Below are 17312 nucleotides of genomic sequence, written 5' to 3' on the forward strand. Positions count from 1 at the left end.
CTTCGCTTGCCTTTCCCCTTCCAATCGAGCCCCACGGACTGCGTCCAATCCGTGCGCGGCCCTTCTTTGCAACCAACCTATCCCAGCGCGGCTCCTAGTGACGTCACACTCACACACACTGCGGCTGACAAAGCCTTGCGGCTTGTCCTCCTTCACTCCGCTCCTCTCGTAACAACTTCTGGCATGTATCGCGAGCAACCAAATAATAATAAAACAGATCTGTCGGTTTACTACAGGAAGGGTAACACAATCGCTTCAGGACCTTAGGGATTTTTCACTAGCCTCGGCAGTTATTCCATCTTTCTCGGTCCCCACTTTCGCAAGCAAATCCTGACCCGCAGACTCTGCTCTCAACTTGTCAATGATCTATTCTAGTGCACTTAGAATTTGTCAAAGCCCGAAGTCGAAGTTTTCTTTCACTCCCTTAACACACGTACCGACTCGTTGACCACGCCCGGTCAACCTATTAAACCGACCAGACCACAACATAAAACAAGTGTCTCATACACTTTTCAACATACTCCGGAGTCTCTTGACCTCGCAGGGCCCGTCTCAACAACAACAACCACGTGGACCTTTTTCTGCACAAAGCGCCACATGCACATGAAGTTCGATGACTTCCCTACTCTCACACTCGGAGTCGCACCTCCGCTATTCTCTAAAATCCTCGCAACCTTTTCAAACAATCTGCGGCAATAAGCTGTGCAAGCGCAAAACCCTGACTTCACTCATACCGTCACTAGTACCGCCAACGCGGATTTCACACCTCCATTCTCTCCATTCGCAAGCTCCGAGATCCCGGGAAAGTCGCGGGGGACTTAGGGCATCATCATTCTCTCAATCTGTTTTACCCAAGAAAAATCTAATTCAACACCATATACCTCTCGAGTGGGGTCTCAAAGAGCGCAACCGTTACCTCTCGAGCGGGGTCCCAAAGGGCGAAACCGTTACCTCTCGAGTGGGGTCCCAAAGGGCGAAACCGTTACCTCTCGAGTGGGGTCCCAAAGGGCGAAACCGTTACCTCTCGAGTGGGGTCCCAAAGGGCGTAACCGTCCTCTGCTACCATCTACTGATAGAGCGTTCCGTCCTAATAAATTACCTGTATTTGGACGCTCTTGGGTCGATGAATCTTTTGACCAAGTGGGGCTCTCTTCACCCGAGATTAGTCAATTTAATCAAATCAATAATCAATAACGAACATAAGCAATGCCCTGATCAACATAACACTTCACAATTAATCCAGAAAACATTTCGGCGAACCATGACCTTCCGGCCATGAATAACCACACCAGTTTATTCAAAGTTAATGAATTTATTTCCCTATATTAACAAAGCTAGCACGATATAAATGTGTCTCAACACCAAATGATATATGTAAATGAACATTAATAGCTGTCCATAACGGCGAAAAGATGCAATCTATGCAGCAGTTGAATAACAATGCATTCGATAATAGCAACGCAAACCACTAAAACTATAATCTGTAATGGGCTAATTGCATACATTAGTCAGCATAACAAAGTCTCAAATTGCATCGTGCAACAAATGAATCCTCATCTAAACTCAAATTAGCATCTGCATGTGAGACTTCATGCAAAAAAACTATTTAGCAACATTGATTTGGAAAACTCCTAACTAGGGCTCTTATCAAAAATCAGCAGTTGGTTACCTAAAAAGAAACACAATGCAATTTTACATTTTCCTTTCATATTTACCAAATTCAATCAGCATTCAAGGAAGTCTTCGTCTCACAGGTACCGGTTTCGATCAGCATGGGACGGGGGCAAAGGGGGCAGGGTGGACGGGGCAATTGCCTCACAGCGGCAAGATAAAAGGACAAAACTACTACTTTATGCAAAGGGGCAGATCGAAGTTAAAGTCTCTAGGGCGAGAATTACTTAAAGTCTCTTTCTCTCGATTAGAGAAAGAATCAAAGTCTCATTCAAATGGCGTCGAACATCAATTGGCATCGTAGAAGATGGCAAAATGACGAGGTCGGCAAGATGGGCCATAATGGCTGCAATGGGCAATAATGTCCTCGATGGGTGCAGTGGGTAATGGCCGCTTTCTTCTTGTGCACCAGGTTTAAATGATCAACAGTTCAAATCCAGTAGGGTCTTCCATTGGAGGGTTCATAGGTTGGCTTCAAATTGTCCAATCAAAAACAACAATTTACAAGCTTCTACCTAGGCCTACATTATCCTTGGAGTCGGGAACGTAAGTTGCAACATATTTTACCAATTAACTCACTTTCAGAGCTTCCATTGTCTGCACCTGCAGATTGACCTTGGAGCAAAGAAGAAGATGCCAGGCTGGCACGAAACCTTAAAGATAAGCATGTGAACCGATCTCACTAGAAAAGTACAGCTTCAAGCAGGAATACACGTTTTATTAGCACATTAGAAAAACACGAGCATCTAAACCGTGAGACAAGGCAACTAGGCCGAAGCCTCCACTAAAGTTATGCTAAGTTAAAACATTTCAAACAAGCAAATCATGGCACACGTTTACGGTTATGTCAGATTAGTACAATTCTAATACATCACGTTATATAAAGCACGCTTATAAATGTTGGCGAACTACTCTGAGGGCACATTTGTCCCCGTACAATCTTTATTAGTTCGGTTAAAGTCACACTTGATTATTGCGGCACTACGTTTATGCGCTAATAAATGTAAAACCTTCGTTTCTGCGTCATCAAGGGAAACACTCACAGATTCCCCTACACACTGATTCCACAATAATTGTGCCGCGCGCCCGGTTTCCCGAGCATTTCAGTTTCTTTAGCAGCTAAACTTCAGTCTGCCGCCATAGCATCCCAATATATGTTTTGGGATTCATGCTTTCTTCCTTCTTCTCCCCTTTTATCTTTCCCTTTTTTTTAGCACCCTCCACTTAGTCTCACCATTGTTTTAGAACGCAGGTCGCCTTATGTTGTCATTTAACTTTTTCTGACCATTCTACACTATGGTTTCCCGCTTTTCCACACTAGTTTGATTATTGTTCCTTTTATTGCATGCCGAGTTGCATATAGTCCAGCATTTTTTGGGACACTTTTTTACAATGTTCCACTATTTGCATTTTCCCTTCCAGGCTTATCATGGCCTGCCATTTCCATAATACGACCAGATTACGTTTATCCACCTGAAGTTGCGATGACTTTATGCTTCTCATGGAACGTTTATTCGCTATACCTAAATTTTTAAGCTATTCTATTTCATCGGGTCTTTAGTCTTTTTGTGTTCCTTTGTTTTTACACACATGGGTTTTCTGTGTCCTTTGGTCACCTGCACGTTTTCACTCTAGTGTGTGTATAACACAGGACTTTTTACATTAGTGTGTCTAATTCACAGGTCTTACTGGCTGACGGACTCTCTGTATACATCAGCTACTATTATTGACTGTTTTCTGTTCTAGAATCTTTGGCACTTTGCTCTAGCATGTTCCAATGTTTGAGCACGGTGCGCATCCCTTACTCTTTGTACTACTTTCACGTTCACACGCCAGTCTACTTTGGCATTTTGGACTACTTGATCCAGTCCTTTCTTTTTTTTTCTTTGAACTCTACGTATATATTGCAATGATAGTAGGTTGTGTTGTTTGTTACCAATTAGCACATATTGTATATTTATTTACAGCCTTGACAAAGTCTAGAAGACGAAACACTTGTCGGCTGTTCGTGTTGGATCGTGTGTTATACATGTGGTCTTTGACCTGAATATCGACCACATTGTTTCATACTTCAATAAATGTCTAGATGTTACTGACCTCTTGGACTCTGACCTTCATTAACTGACCACTTGGATCAACTACTCGGAATTCGTTGGTGTGCCCTGGCTTGCTGCTTATAAACCTACTGCCCTAGTGTGCACAAATCATACTCCTGCTTAGACCTAGCATGAGGTACTGATAACTGAGTGGAGACCACTTCTAACATATCTCCTGGTTCTAACATGATATTCGATCATTTATTGTTGATCTAGAATGGAGAAAGGCCTGATGGCATACGAGCGAAGGCACATTGGATGTTCGATAAAAAGCTCCTCAAAGATAAGGTGTCAGTACTGTGCCTAAGAGAGACTATCATAAAATTATTTTGAGACACAACACAGGTGGGGTTCCCCTTGAGGACCCTTTGGGATGCCTTCAAGACAGTTGTCATTTTGGAAAGGGCAAGATAGCGACAGGTATATAAAATGACTTGCAAGAAACTAGAGACTGAGCTTCTATTATCTGAGGAGGATTTAAAGAAAACAGGGACTTTGAAGTCTCTGCGAATCATGTCTAGTTTCAAAGGACTCCTGAGCCTCCTGGCAAAAGAGAGAGCTAAAAAAGCAAACAAAACTGACTCTGCTAGCCCGAAGGCTCAGACGGACAAGGTGATTAATTGCATCCCCTCTATAAGGGGAATCAAGGGTGAACCCATTAGTGAAGAAGATGGGAAAGAGAGGCCTTCAGAAAACACTACTCAGAGCTATATTCCGCAGACTCAGTGAATCTCAAAGAGATGGGTGACTTTAATAGTTCAGCAGGAATGTTGATATTGCCCAATTCTAATAGTACAGTGCTGGAAGAAGTGATTGCCCTGGAAGACGTTTTGCATTTTAAAAGTACTCTTGATCGAAAGTGACTCCACATCTAGTGGCTCTATTTAACTTCTTCGTCCAAGCAGGCACAGTCACACCTACCATAGCAGAGAGCCAAATCACGTTAGTATATAAAGAGGGTAAATTTCCAGAGCCATAGCCCTTCTAAACTTGAATGCTAAGATTTTCTTAAAGATTCTAGATAACTGCCTGGTGCCCCCCATGCCACACCTCATCCATACCGAACAGTCAGGCTATGTCCCCTGTTGACAGGCAACAGACAATATGTGTCAAGTGCTTCATCTCTTTGAGAAAATATCCTGCAGAACCATTTACCGTTCTGTCACTAGATGCTGAGAAAACATTGGAGAGGGTAAGCTGACCATTTCTTCATAAGATACTTGAAGTCGTAGAACAGGGACCACACATGTGGGCATAGATAACAGCCAATTATACAACACAGATTGGCAAAATACTGTTCAATGTGACTGCATATAAATCTTTCCACCTACAGGGGCACTAGACCGTTCTCAACTTTGATCTTCATATTATCTATTGAGCCCCTGACTGCTTATGTGAAGTAACACCCAGAAGAGCAATGGTAGTCCTATAGTCTGCGGGGTGAACAGTAAACTCGGGTCCTTAGATCCCGATGGCGTTTCTGAACTCGGAGTTTCATTATTCTGTACCGGTGCCGGAGGGGCAGAACTGGTACTTGGACCTTGTTCACTCTCTACATAAGGTGGTGGACGGTCGTTCAGCAATTACATGATGAACTCCTCATCCTCTGACTAGTCTTCTCTCCTTAACTTTTCCTCGTCCTCTCTATCTTTGGAACACCTCCTGTTTGTCTTACAGGTAGCTTTCTTGCCTGTCGCCTCTTCTTCCTTAGCAATTGCGGGAAACAATTTTATCCCCTGCAATATATCTGACCTCCACACCTTCTGTGCATTATCCCACCTAGCGTCCGCTAGTGCCTTTTCTACCTTTCTTATCCTGGTCTCGAACTTCTTTTGCTGTTGCTGTCTAGCCATTAGTTCCCAAATCGCTAGAGCCTCAAACTGTGCTGGCCTTGGAGGTACCTTCATGTCGTACATCGCGAATCTCAAATTCTCTAGGATCCTTATATTGAATGTCCCATGGATCGGGAACGCTACACTCCCATGTCTCTCTGTCAGCTTGTGCCATTGCTTTAGCCAAAGGCACGGAGCTACCCCCCTTTCCTCCATTACAATGTAAGCTGGTGTACCTTCGGGTGGCGTCTCCTCTCCTACGCTCGCTTTAATGTAAGACTCCCCCTTCATCGCACTCTTTAATGCTTTAAAAAATTTCATTTTCTCGTCTTTTATTTCACAAAGTTTGTAATCAATAAGTGACTTTAATTCCCGGAATACTCTTCGCTTGCCTTTCCCCTTCCAATCGAGCCCCACGGACTGCGTCCAATCCGTGCGCGGCCCTTCTTTGCAACCAACCTATCCCAGCGCGGCTCCTAGTGACGTCACACTCACACACACTGCGGCTGACAAAGCCTTGCGGCTTGTCCTCCTTCACTCCGCTCCTCTCGTAACAACTTCTGGCATGTATCGCGAGCAACCAAATAATAATAAAACAGATCTGTCGGTTTACTACAGGAAGGGTAACACAATCGCTTCAGGACCTTAGGGATTTTTCACTAGCCTCGGCAGTTATTCCATCTTTCTCGGTCCCCACTTTCGCAAGCAAATCCTGACCCGCAGACTCTGCTCTCAACTTGTCAATGATCTATTCTAGTGCACTTAGAATTTGTCAAAGCCCGAAGTCGAAGTTTTCTTTCACTCCCTTAACACACGTACCGACTCGTTGACCACGCCCGGTCAACCTATTAAACCGACCAGACCACAACATAAAACAAGTGTCTCATACACTTTTCAACATACTCCGGAGTCTCTTGACCTCGCAGGGCCCGTCTCAACAACAACAACCACGTGGACCTTTTTCTGCACAAAGCGCCACATGCACATGAAGTTCGATGACTTCCCTACTCTCACACTCGGAGTCGCACCTCCGCTATTCTCTAAAATCCTCGCAACCTTTTCAAACAATCTGCGGCAATAAGCTGTGCAAGCGCAAAACCCTGACTTCACTCATACCGTCACTAGTACCGCCAACGCGGATTTCACACCTCCATTCTCTCCATTCGCAAGCTCCGAGATCCCGGGAAAGTCGCGGGGGACTTAGGGCATCATCATTCTCTCAATCTGTTTTACCCAAGAAAAATCTAATTCAACACCATATACCTCTCGAGTGGGGTCTCAAAGAGCGCAACCGTTACCTCTCGAGCGGGGTCCCAAAGGGCGAAACCGTTACCTCTCGAGTGGGGTCCCAAAGGGCGAAACCGTTACCTCTCGAGTGGGGTCCCAAAGGGCGAAACCGTTACCTCTCGAGTGGGGTCCCAAAGGGCGTAACCGTCCTCTGCTACCATCTACTGATAGAGCGTTCCGTCCTAATAAATTACCTGTATTTGGACGCTCTTGGGTCGATGAATCTTTTGACCAAGTGGGGCTCTCTTCACCCGAGATTAGTCAATTTAATCAAATCAATAATCAATAACGAACATAAGCAATGCCCTGATCAACATAACACTTCACAATTAATCCAGAAAACATTTCGGCGAACCATGACCTTCCGGCCATGAATAACCACACCAGTTTATTCAAAGTTAATGAATTTATTTCCCTATATTAACAAAGCTAGCACGATATAAATGTGTCTCAACACCAAATGATATATGTAAATGAACATTAATAGCTGTCCATAACGGCGAAAAGATGCAATCTATGCAGCAGTTGAATAACAATGCATTCGATAATAGCAACGCAAACCACTAAAACTATAATCTGTAATGGGCTAATTGCATACATTAGTCAGCATAACAAAGTCTCAAATTGCATCGTGCAACAAATGAATCCTCATCTAACCTCAAATTAGCATCTGCATGTGGGACTTCATGCAAAAAAACTATTTAGCAACATTGATTTGGAAAACTCCTAACTAGGGCTCTTATCAAAAATCAGCAGTTGGTTACCTAAAAAGAAACACAATGCAATTGTACATTTTCCTTTCATATTTACCAAATTCAATCAGCATTCAAGGAAGTCTTCGTCTCACAGGTACCGGTTTCGATCAGCATGGGACGGGGGCAAAGGGGGCAGGGTGGACGGGGCAATTGCCTCACAGCGGCAAGATAAAAGGACAAAACTACTACTTTATGCAAAGGGGCAGATCGAAGTTAAAGTCTCTAGGGCGAGAATTACTTAAAGTCTCTTTCTCTCGATTAGAGAAAGAATCAAAGTCTCATTCAAATGGCGTCGAACATCAATTGGCATCGTAGAAGATGGCAAAATGACGAGGTCGGCAAGATGGGCCATAATGGCTGCAATGGGCAATAATGTCCTCGATGGGTGCAGTGGGTAATGGCCGCTTTCTTCTTGTGCACCAGGTTTAAATGATCAACAGTTCAAATCCAGTAGGGTCTTCCATTGGAGGGTTCATAGGTTGGCTTCAAATTGTCCAATCAAAAACAACAATTTACAAGCTTCTACCTAGGCCTACATTATCCTTGGAGTCGGGAACGTAAGTTGCAACATATTTTACCAATTAACTCACTTTCAGAGCTTCCATTGTCTGCACCTGCAGATTGACCTTGGAGCAAAGAAGAAGATGCCAGGCTGGCACGAAACCTTAAAGATAAGCATGTGAACCGATCTCACTAGAAAAGTACAGCTTCAAGCAGGAATACACGTTTTATTAGCACATTAGAAAAACACGAGCATCTAAACCGTGAGACAAGGCAACTAGGCCGAAGCCTCCACTAAAGTTATGCTAAGTTAAAACATTTCAAACAAGCAAATCATGGCACACGTTTACGGTTATGTCAGATTAGTACAATTCTAATACATCACGTTATATAAAGCACGCTTATAAATGTTGGCGAACTACTCTGAGGGCACTTTTGTCCCCGTACAATCTTTATTAGTTCGGTTAAAGTCACACTTGATTATTGCGGCACTACGTTTATGCGCTAATAAATGTAAAACCTTCGTTTCTGCGTCATCAAGGGAAACACTCACAGATTCCCCTACACACTGATTCCACAATAATTGTGCCGCGCGCCCGGTTTCCCGAGCATTTCAGTTTCTTTAGCAGCTAAACTTCAGTCTGCCGCCATAGCATCCCAATATATGTTTTGGGATTCATGCTTTCTTCCTTCTTCTCCCCTTTTATCTTTCCCTTTTTTTTAGCACCCTCCACTTAGTCTCACCATTGTTTTAGAACGCAGGTCGCCTTATGTTGTCATTTAACTTTTTCTGACCATTCTACACTATGGTTTCCCGCTTTTCCACACTAGTTTGATTATTGTTCCTTTTATTGCATGCCGAGTTGCATATAGTCCAGCATTTTTTGGGACACTTTTTTACAATGTTCCACTATTTGCATTTTCCCTTCCAGGCTTATCATGGCCTGCCATTTCCATAATACGACCAGATTACGTTTATCCACCTGAAGTTGCGATGACTTTATGCTTCTCATGGAACGTTTATTCGCTATACCTAAATTTTTAAGCTATTCTATTTCATCGGGTCTTTAGTCTTTTTGTGTTCCTTTGTTTTTACACACATGGGTTTTCTGTGTCCTTTGGTCACCTGCACGTTTTCACTCTAGTGTGTGTATAACACAGGACTTTTTACATTAGTGTGTCTAATTCACAGGTCTTACTGGCTGACGGACTCTCTGTATACATCAGCTACTATTATTGACTGTTTTCTGTTCTAGAATCTTTGGCACTTTGCTCTAGCATGTTCCAATGTTTGAGCACGGTGCGCATCCCTTACTCTTTGTACTACTTTCACGTTCACACGCCAGTCTACTTTGGCATTTTGGACTACTTGATCCAGTCCTTTCTTTTTTTTTCTTTGAACTCTACGTATATATTGCAATGATAGTAGGTTGTGTTGTTTGTTACCAATTAGCACATATTGTATATTTATTTACAGCCTTGACAAAGTCTAGAAGACGAAACACTTGTCGGCTGTTCGTGTTGGATCGTGTGTTATACATGTGGTCTTTGACCTGAATATCGACCACATTGTTTCATACTTCAATAAATGTCTAGATGTTACTGACCTCTTGGACTCTGACCTTCATTAACTGACCACTTGGATCAACTACTCGGAATTCGTTGGTGTGCCCTGGCTTGCTGCTTATAAACCTACTGCCCTAGTGTGCACAAATCATACTCCTGCTTAGACCTAGCATGAGGTACTGATAACTGAGTGGAGACCACTTCTAACATATCTCCTGGTTCTAACATGATATTCGATCATTTATTGTTGATCTAGAATGGAGAAAGGCCTGATGGCATACGAGCGAGGGCACATTGGATGTTCGATAAAAAGCTCCTCAAAGATAAGGTGTCAGTACTGTGCCTAAGAGAGACTATCATAAAATTATTTTGAGACACAACACAGGTGGGGTTCCCCTTGAGCACCCTTTGGGATGCCTTCAAGACAGTTGTCATTTTGGAAAGGGCAAGATAGCGACAGGTATATAAAATGACTTGCAAGAAACTAGAGACTGAGCTTCTATTATCTGAGGAGGATTTAAAGAAAACAGGGACTTTGAAGTCTCTGCGAATCATGTCTAGTTTCAAAGGACTCCTCAGCCTCCTGGCAAAAGAGAGAGCTAAAAAAGCAAACAAAACTGACTCTGCTAGCCCGAAGGCTCAGACGGACAAGGTGATTAATTGCATCCCCTCTATAAAGGGAATCAAGGGTGAACCCATTAGTGAAGAAGATGGGAAAGAGAGGCCTTCAGAAAACACTACTCAGAGCTATATTCCGCAGACTCAGTGAATCTCAAAGAGATGGGTGACTTTAATAGTTCAGCAGGAATGTTGATATTGCCCAATTCTAATAGTACAGTGCTGGAAGAAGTGATTGCCCTGGAAGACGTTTTGCATTTTAAAAGTACTCTTGATCGAAAGTGACTCCACATCTAGTGGCTCTATTTAACTTCTTCGTCCAAGCAGGCACAGTCACACCTACCATAGCAGAGAGCCAAATCACGATAGTATATAAAGAGGGTAAATTTCCAGAGCCATAGCCCTTCTAAACTTGAATGCTAAGATTTTCTTAAAGATTCTAGATAACTGCCTGGTGCCCCCCATGCCACACCTCATCCATACCGAACAGTCAGGCTATGTCCCCTGTTGACAGGCAACAGACAATATGTGTCAAGTGCTTCATCTCTTTGAGAAAATATCCTGCAGAACCATTTACCGTTCTGTCACTAGATGCTGAGAAAACATTGGAGAGGGTAAGCTGACCATTTCTTCATAAGATACTTGAAGTCGTAGAACAGGGACCACACATGTGGGCATAGATAACAGCCAATTATACAACACAGATTGGCAAAATACTGTTCAATGTGACTGCATATAAATCTTTCCACCTACAGGGGCACTAGACCGTTCTCAACTTTGATCTTCATATTATCTATTGAGCCCCTGACTGCTTATGTGAAGCAACACCCAGAAGAGCAATGGTAGTCCTATAGTCTGCGGGGTGAACAGTAAACTCGGGTCCTTAGATCCCGATGGCGTTTCTGAACTCGGAGTTTCATTATTCTGTACCGGTGCCGGAGGGGCAGAACTGGTACTTGGACCTTGTTCACTCTCTACATAAGGTGGTGGACGGTCGTTCAGCAATTGCATGATGAACTCCTCATCCTCTGACTCGTCTTCTCTCCTTAACTTTTCCTCGTCCTCTCTATCTTTGGAACACCTCCTGTTTGTCTTACAGGTAGCTTTCTTGCCTGTCGCCTCTTCTTCCTTAGCAATTGCGGGAAACAATTTTATCCCCTGCAATATATCTGACCTCCACACCTTCTGTGCATTATCCCACCTAGCGTCCGCTAGTGCCTTTTCTACCTTTCTTATCCTGGTCTCGAACTTCTTTTGCTGTTGCTGTCTAGCCATTAGTTCCCAAATCGCTAGAGCCTCAAACTGTGCTGGCCTTGGAGGTACCTTCATGTCGTACATCGCGAATCTCAAATTCTCTAGGATCCTTATATTGAATGTCCCATGGATCGGGAACGCTACACTCCCTTGTCTCTCTGTCAGCTTGTGCCATTGCTTTAGCCAAAGGCACGGAGCTACCCCCCTTTCCTCCATTACAATGTAAGCTGGTGTACCTTCGGGTGGCGTCTCCTCTCCTACGCTCGCTTTAATGTAAGACTCCCCCTTCATCGCACTCTTTAATGCTTTAAAAAATTTCATTTTCTCGTCTTTTATTTCACAAAGTTTGTAATCAATAAGTGACTTTAATTCCCGGAATACTCTTCGCTTGCCTTTCCCCTTCCAATCGAGCCCCACGGACTGCGTCCAATCCGTGCGCGGCCCTTCTTTGCAACCAACCTATCCCAGCGCGGCTCCTAGTGACGTCACACTCACACACACTGCGGCTGACAAAGCCTCGCGGCTTGTCCTCCTTCACTCCGCTCCACTCGTAACAACTTCTGGCATGTATCGCGAGCAACCAAATAATAATAAAACAGATCTGTCGGTTTACTACAGGAAGGGTAACACAATCGCTTCAGGACCTTAGGGATTTTTCACTAGCCTCGGCAGTTATTCCATCTTTCTCGGTCCCCACTTTCGCAAGCAAATCCTGACCCGCAGACTCTGCTCTCAACTTGTCAATGATCTATTCTAGTGCACTTAGAATTTGTCAAAGCCCGAAGTCGAAGTTTTCTTTCACTCCCTTAACACACGTACCGACTCGTTGACCACGCCCGGTCAACCTATTAAACCGACCAGACCACAACATAAAACAAGTGTCTCATACACTTTTCAACATACTCCGGAGTCTCTTGACCTCGCAGGGCCCGTCTCAACAACAACAACCACGTGGACCTTTTTCTGCACAAAGCGCCACATGCACATGAAGTTCGATGACTTCCCTACTCTCACACTCGGAGTCGCACCTCCGCTATTCTCTAAAATCCTCGCAACCTTTTCAAACAATCTGCGGCAATAAGCTGTGCAAGCGCAAAACCCTGACTTCACTCATACCGTCACTAGTACCGCCAACGCGGATTTCACACCTCCATTCTCTCCATTCGCAAGCTCCGAGATCCCGGGAAAGTCGCGGGGGACTTAGGGCATCATCATTCTCTCAATCTGTTTTACCCAAGAAAAATCTAATTCAACACCATATACCTCTCGAGTGGGGTCTCAAAGAGCGCAACTGTTACCTCTCGAGCGGGGTCCCAAAGGGCGAAACCGTTACCTCTCGAGTGGGGTCCCAAAGGGCGAAACCGTTACCTCTCGAGTGGGGTCCCAAAGGGCGAAACCGTTACCTCTCGAGTGGGGTCCCAAAGGGCGTAACCGTCCTCTGCTACCATCTACTGATAGAGCGTTCCGTCCTAATAAATTACCTGTATTTGGACGCTCTTGGGTCGATGAATCTTTTGACCAAGTGGGGCTCTCTTCACCCGAGATTAGTCAATTTAATCAGATCAATAATCAATAACGAACATAAGCAATGCCCTGATCAACATAACACTTCACAATTAATCCAGAAAACATTTCGGCGAACCATGACCTTCCGGCCATGAATAACCACACCAGTTTATTCAAAGTTAATGAATTTATTTCCCTATATTAACAAAGCTAGCACGATATAAATGTGTCTCAACACCAAATGATATATGTAAATGAACATTAATAGCTGTCCATAACGGCGAAAAGATGCAATCTATGCAGCAGTTGAATAACAATGCATTCGATAATAGCAACGCAAACCACTAAAACTATAATCTGTAATGGGCTAATTGCATACATTAGTCAGCATAACAAAGTCTCAAATTGCATCGTGCAACAAATGAATCCTCATCTAACCTCAAATTAGCATCTGCATGTGGGACTTCATGCAAAAAAACTATTTAGCAACATTGATTTGGAAAACTCCTAACTAGGGCTCTTATCAAAAATCAGCAGTTGGTTACCTAAAAAGAAACACAATGCAATTGTACATTTTCCTTTCATATTTACCAAATTCAATCAGCATTCAAGGAAGTCTTCGTCTCACAGGTACTGGTTTCGATCAGCATGGGACGGGGGCAAAGGGGGCAGGGTGGACGGGGCAATTGCCTCACAGCGGCAAGATAAAAGGACAAAACTACTACTTTATGCAAAGGGGCAGATCGAAGTTAAAGTCTCTAGGGCGAGAATTACTTAAAGTCTCTTTCTCTCGATTAGAGAAAGAATCAAAGTCTCATTCAAATGGCGTCGAACATCAATTGGCATCGTAGAAGATGGCAAAATGACGAGGTCGGCAAGATGGGCCATAATGGCTGCAATGGGCAATAATGTCCTCGATGGGTGCAGTGGGTAATGGCCGCTTTCTTCTTGTGCACCAGGTTTAAATGATCAACAGTTCAAATCCAGTAGGGTCTTCCATTGGAGGGTTCATAGGTTGGCTTCAAATTGTCCAATCAAAAACAACAATTTACAAGCTTCTACCTAGGCCTACATTATCCTTGGAGTCGGGAACGTAAGTTGCAACATATTTTACCAATTAACTCACTTTCAGAGCTTCCATTGTCTGCACCTGCAGATTGACCTTGGAGCAAAGAAGAAGATGCCAGGCTGGCACGAAACCTTAAAGATAAGCATGTGAACCGATCTCACTAGAAAAGTACAGCTTCAAGCAGGAATACACGTTTTATTAGCACATTAGAAAAACACGAGCATCTAAACCGTGAGACAAGGCAACTAGGCCGAAGCCTCCACTAAAGTTATGCTAAGTTAAAACATTTCAAACAAGCAAATCATGGCATACGTTTACGGTTATGTCAGATTAGTACAATTCTAATACATCACGTTATATAAAGCACGCTTATAAATGTTGGCGAACTACTCTGAGGGCACATTTGTCCCCGTACAATCTTTATTAGTTCGGTTAAAGTCACACTTGATTATTGCGGCACTACGTTTATGCGCTAATAAATGTAAAACCTTCGTTTCTGCGTCATCAAGGGAAACACTCACAGATTCCCCTACACACTGATTCCACAATAATTGTGCCGCGCGCCCGGTTTCCCGAGCATTTCAGTTTCTTTAGCAGCTAAACTTCAGTCTGCCGCCATAGCATCCCAATATATGTTTTGGGATTCATGCTTTCTTCCTTCTTCTCCCCTTTTATCTTTCCCTTTTTTTTAGCACCCTCCACTTAGTCTCACCATTGTTTTAGAACGCAGGTCGCCTTATGTTGTCATTTAACTTTTTCTGACCATTCTACACTATGGTTTCCCGCTTTTCCACACTAGTTTGATTATTGTTCCTTTTATTGCATGCCGAGTTGCATATAGTCCAGCATTTTTTGGGACACTTTTTTACAATGTTCCACTATTTGCATTTTCCCTTCCAGGCTTATCATGGCCTGCCATTTCCATAATACGACCAGATTACATTTATCCACCTGAAGTTGCGATGACTTTATGCTTCTCATGGAACGTTTATTCGCTATACCTAAATTTTTAAGCTATTCTATTTCATCGGGTCTTTAGTCTTTTTGTGTTCCTTTGTTTTTACACACATGGGTTTTCTGTGTCCTTTGGTCACCTGCACGTTTTCACTCTAGTGTGTGTATAACACAGGACTTTTTACATTAGTGTGTCTAATTCACAGGTCTTACTGGCTGACGGACTCTCTGTATACATCAGCTACTATTATTGACTGTTTTCTGTTCTAGAATCTTTGGCACTTTGCTCTAGCATGTTCCAATGTTTGAGCACGGTGCGCATCCCTTACTCTTTGTACTACTTTCACGTTCACACGCCAGTCTACTTTGGCATTTTGGACTACTTGATCCAGTCCTTTCTTTTTTTTTCTTTGAACTCTACGTATATATTGCAATGATAGTAGGTTGTGTTGTTTGTTACCAATTAGCACATATTGTATATTTATTTACAGCCTTGACAAAGTCTAGAAGACGAAACACTTGTCGGCTGTTCGTGTTGGATCGTGTGTTATACATGTGGTCTTTGACCTGAATATCGACCACATTGTTTCATACTTCAATAAATGTCTAGATGTTACTGACCTCTTGGACTCTGACCTTCATTAACTGACCACTTGGATCAACTACTCGGAATTCGTTGGTGTGCCCTGGCTTGCTGCTTATAAACCTACTGCCCTAGTGTGCACAAATCATACTCCTGCTTAGACCTAGCATGAGGTACTGATAACTGAGTGGAGACCACTTCTAACATATCTCCTGGTTCTAACATGATATTCGATCATTTATTGTTGATCTAGAATGGAGAAAGGCCTGATGGCATACGAGCGAGGGCACATTGGATGTTCGATAAAAAGCTCCTCAAAGATAAGGTGTCAGTACTGTGCCTAAGAGAGACTATCATAAAATTATTTTGAGACACAACACAGGTGGGGTTCCCCTTGAGCACCCTTTGGGATGCCTTCAAGACAGTTGTCATTTTGGAAAGGGCAAGATAGCGACAGGTATATAAAATGACTTGCAAGAAACTAGAGACTGAGCTTCTATTATCTGAGGAGGATTTAAAGAAAACAGGGACTTTGAAGTCTCTGCGAATCATGTCTAGTTTCAAAGGACTCCTGAGCCTCCTGGCAAAAGAGAGAGCTAAAAAAGCAAACAAAACTGACTCTGCTAGCCTGAAGGCTCAGACGGACAAGGTGATTAATTGCATCCCCTCTATAAGGGGAATCAAGGGTGAACCCATTAGTGAAGAAGATGGGAAAGAGAGGCCTTCTGAAAACACTACTCAGAGCTATATTCCGCAGACTCAGTGAATCTCAAAGAGTTGGGTGACTTTAATAGTTCAGCAGGAATGTTGATATTGCCCAATTCTAATAGTACAGTGCTGGAAGAAGTGATTGCCCTGGAAGACGTTTTGCATTTTAAAAGTACTCTTGATCGAAAGTGACTCCACATCTAGTGGCTCTATTTAACTTCTTCGTCCAAGCAGGCACAGTCACACCTACCATAGCAGAGAGCCAAATCACGTTAGTATATAAAGAGGGTAAATTTCCAGAGCCATAGCCCTTCTAAACTTGAATGCTAAGATTTTCTTAAAGATTCTAGATAACTGCCTGGTGCCCCCCATGCCACACCTCATCCATACCGAACAGTCAGGCTATGTCCCCTGTTGACAGGCAACAGACAATATGTGTCAAGTGCTTCATCTCTTTGAGAAAATATCCTGCAGAACCATTTACCGTTCTGTCACTAGATGCTGAGAAAACATTGGAGAGGGTAAGCTGACCATTTCTTCATAAGATACTTGAAGTCGTAGAACAGGGACCACACATGTGGGCATAGATAACAGCCAATTATACGACACAGATTGGCAAAATACTGTTCAATGTGACTGCATATAAATCTTTCCACCTACAGGGGCACTAGACCGTTCCCAACTTTGATCTTCATATTATCTATTGAGCCCCTGACTGCTTATGTGAAGCAACACCCAGAAGAGCAATGGTAGTCCTATAGTCTCACAGATGCTCAGGAGGTTTGGGGCTTCCAGACAAAAAAAATATTATTACTCATCACAGATCTGAATCTTTTTTTCAAGGGTCTTTTAATTCATAAAACAGAGTGGCACTGGATCCATATGGATGCATCCATGATGGAACAGACACCG

The sequence above is a fragment of the Pleurodeles waltl genome, chromosome 4_2, assembly GCF_031143425.1.
Source record: "Pleurodeles waltl isolate 20211129_DDA chromosome 4_2, aPleWal1.hap1.20221129, whole genome shotgun sequence".
In the NCBI taxonomy this organism is placed as follows: Eukaryota; Metazoa; Chordata; class Amphibia; order Caudata; family Salamandridae; genus Pleurodeles; species Pleurodeles waltl.